This window comes from Pteropus alecto, unplaced genomic scaffold (genome assembly GCF_000325575.1).
Source record: "Pteropus alecto unplaced genomic scaffold, ASM32557v1 scaffold157, whole genome shotgun sequence".
In the NCBI taxonomy this organism is placed as follows: domain Eukaryota; kingdom Metazoa; phylum Chordata; class Mammalia; order Chiroptera; family Pteropodidae; genus Pteropus; species Pteropus alecto.
This window is the reverse complement of record NW_006440626.1, coordinates 1934502-1937886: the sequence shown is the minus strand read 5'-3', so window position 1 is coordinate 1937886 and position 3385 is coordinate 1934502. Positions and strand designations below refer to the sequence as shown.

The 3385-nt window shown below is 45.8% G+C and overlaps 1 pseudogene; it reads right to left on the bottom strand.

The window, feature by feature from the left end:
- Nucleotides 1-1562: 1562 nt before the first annotated feature.
- LOC102882487 lies at nucleotides 1563-1992 on the bottom strand (annotated as a pseudogene).
- Between the last annotated feature and the right edge of the window lie 1393 nt (nucleotides 1993-3385).

Below are 3385 nucleotides of genomic sequence, written 5' to 3'. Positions count from 1 at the left end.
GGCCACCCAGCAGAACCAGAAATGAATGAATAAAGGAATGAATGGGAAGCGTTGCCCTTGGTCACTCAGCCTTTCAGAGCCAAGGTGAGAGGAGCTGTCCAGGGTTCCTCGATCTTCCCTCTGTGCTACAGTCTTAGATGTTTCATGGTGGAGTCCATCCTCTGCCACTTGCTCGCTGTGTGGCCTTGGGCAAGCCGCTGCACCTCTCTGTGACTTCACACAAAATTAACCCCAATAAAAAGTCATATCTGCTCGACGCAGAAAAGACATTAACTTTCTGCTACATTTTCTTCCAGTCTTTTTTCTGTGTGCATTTACATTTAAAAAAATAAAATAAAATTAAGATCGTGTTACACATAACAGCATTTTTTTTTGACCTCTGTGTTTTTCGTTTTTAGATTTTGTTTGAATTATCTTTTTTAGAGGCGTGATTTACATACCACGAAATACACCATTTTAGGTGCGTAGTTTGATGAGCGTGAAAGAAGTTTAACAATTGTGGTCAAACATACATAACATAAAATCTACCATTTTAGCCAAGTGTGCAATTCAGTGGCGTGACACACACTCACAGTGTCATACGACCCCCCGCTCCCCATTTCTAGAACTTTTTCATCATCCCAAACTGAAACTCCGTGCCTCCATTTCCCCCTCCCCTCTCCCCAGCCCCTGGCGACCACCAACCTACTTTTTGTCTCTGAATTCGGTACCTCATATAAGTGGAACCACACAGTATCGGTCCTTCTGTGTCCGGCTTATTCCACTTTGCATAATTTTTTCAAAGTTCATCACAGTCGTCATATGTATCAGAATTTTATTCCTTTTTAAGGATACCGACCGATCCTCTATTCCGTGTATATGCCCTATTTTGTTTATTTATCTGTGGGTGGACATTTGGGTTGCTTCCACCTTTTAGTCAAAAAGCGAACTATGCTGTCACGAACATGGGTGTATTTAGGTTCAAGGACATACAAATATTAGTTTGAGCCCCTGACTTCAATTCTTTTGACTAAATACCCAGAAGAGGACTTGCCGAATCATGCGGTAATTCTATGTTTAAATTTTTGAGAAACTGCCATACTGTTTTCCACAGTCGCTGCACTATTCCGTGAGTTTTGACAAATGCACACACCTGTGTAATTTCCACCACGATCGAAGTAGAGAACACACGCTGTCCTCCGCTCATTGCCACTTGTTCTTCCTGTCATTTGCCCCAACCCCCGAGCTCAGGCAATTACTAGTCTGATATCTTTGACCAGGGATCAGTTTCGCCTGTTCTAGAACTTTATCCAGATGTGATCATGCATAACGACGTACTCTTTCGTCCGACTTTTGCACAGCATGCTTTTCAAGTTTCGTTCAACACGTACAGCTTTGCAACCTATTTTCTCTCACTTCCTTAAATTAATTAGCATTATATTAATTTTCTTAATATGTGGTTTTATGTATTTTTTTTTCTTCAAAAACCAAAGCTAAGTTTATTCTATTTTCTCTCACTTCCTTAAATTAATTAGCATTATCTTAATTTTCTTAATATGTGGTTTTATGTATTATTCTTTTTCAAAAACCAAAGCCAAGTTTATTTGTTCATTTCTTGCATTTGAAGCACTCCTCGATGACATCCTTGGCCCGAGACTCTTTGCCATCGTCCTTAACGACCACACAACTGCAATCGACCACTTTCCGGGGTTTTCCCTCTCTGTCAATTTTACAGAGGCCTACCCGTTCCCCTGGTTTCTTGTTGTCATCAACCTTAATTAGGTTGATTTGGTGTTCAGCACAAAGGGCCTCCACCAACTTGACATACATCACAGTCGGCTCATCGCGGTCGGATGCAAGCGCACACAGATGGGCTTGGCGCTTGTCTAAAGCTTTGGCAGCTTCACGAATGCCACGTGCTAGGCCATCGTGGACAAGGGAGATCTTCAGCACCTCTCGTAGAGCAGTATTAACATCCATTACACCTCTAGCAGCTAGGCCTTCCTCGGCCATGGCGGTGGGTCATGGGAGGAGCTGAATCTTGAAAACACCAAAGCCTTGACTCCGTGCTACTCTGTGGCAGCAAGGAAAGAGAATATATGGTTATATATATATATATTTATACGTGGTTTTAAAATCAGGTAGTATTCTATCACAGAGATTCACTATAATTTATTTGACCAGTCTAAGCCAATTAGAATTTTTTGCTGTTATATATGAAGCTGAATGGAACATCCTTGTACCAAAATCTTTGTTCACATCTCTGATCATTGCTTCAAAATAGTTCTGAGGAGGCGAGATACCGGGTGGTAGGAATTGACAGTTCCTGTGTCCTTAAACCTGTAACTGAATTGCTTCTCAGAAAGGTGTGACCACGTCTTGTCAATTTCACTTCCTAAGTCTCTCTTGAACCTGTCCATTCCTCTCCATCTCCTCGGTCTCCTGTGCCCTTTGGGGTCACTCCCTGGCACTCTTCCCAGTGCTGCTGCCTAAGGATGCTACCTGCCTGAACTACAAGCAAGTCTCCAAACCCAAGACCAGCACAGAACCATCAGGAAGCCAGGCAAGGGCTTCATGGCTGCAGATGTGGCAGGAGCCTTGATGCTAGGTATATAGCGGGGACCCCTGAATGAATTAGAGGGTCACTCATTCCTTTCCCTCCCTCCTGCTGCCAGTGCTCAGCAAGTGGTCTGGCGGAGCAGGCACTGAGACTCGGTGTGACAGTGGAGACGTTCGCCTGTGGTCCCCTCAAGCGTTTTCTCCCAGGCTAATCGGTGGCAGCGATGACATACAATCAGGAGGCTATGATGCTGGTCAGCGACATCCCTGGGTGGGTCTCAGGATGCAGAAAGACCATAGCTTTCGCCTCCTCTGGGGCCTTGCAATGGTTTGCCATTTGCACGGAAGATGCCAGCCCTTCTCTCGTCCCAGGCCTAGTCTAGTTCAACTCCAAGAATGTGTCTAACACAAAGGAGGGGGAGCCATGTGACCGTGATAACGGTCTCGCCGTGGCTGCTTGCGCCGGGGTGCAGCCAGGGGCGGCTTCCCCTGCACAATGAGCCTTTATGGCATTCTTGCCTGACACCCTTATCTCCCAGGAATGTTGGGGGAGTGAAGCAGCCTGGCCCCAAGAGAGCCTGACCAAGGAGCTTGGGCTCTCCCGCCCTGCCCCCAAGGTCATCCACGCTCTTTGATAACGAGTCTCCCAGGGCAGGTCATGGTGACAGTGACAATGGGCACTTGTGCAGGACTTTACAGTTCACAGACTCATTCATCCCCATCATATTATTTGATCCTCACAGTCAAAGGCTGAGGTCAGGAGTCTCGTATCCTCCGTTTTGCAGATGGAGAAACTGAGTCCCAGAAAGGTTAAGTACCCTCTGCCCCGGGCTGTGCGGGTCCAGCA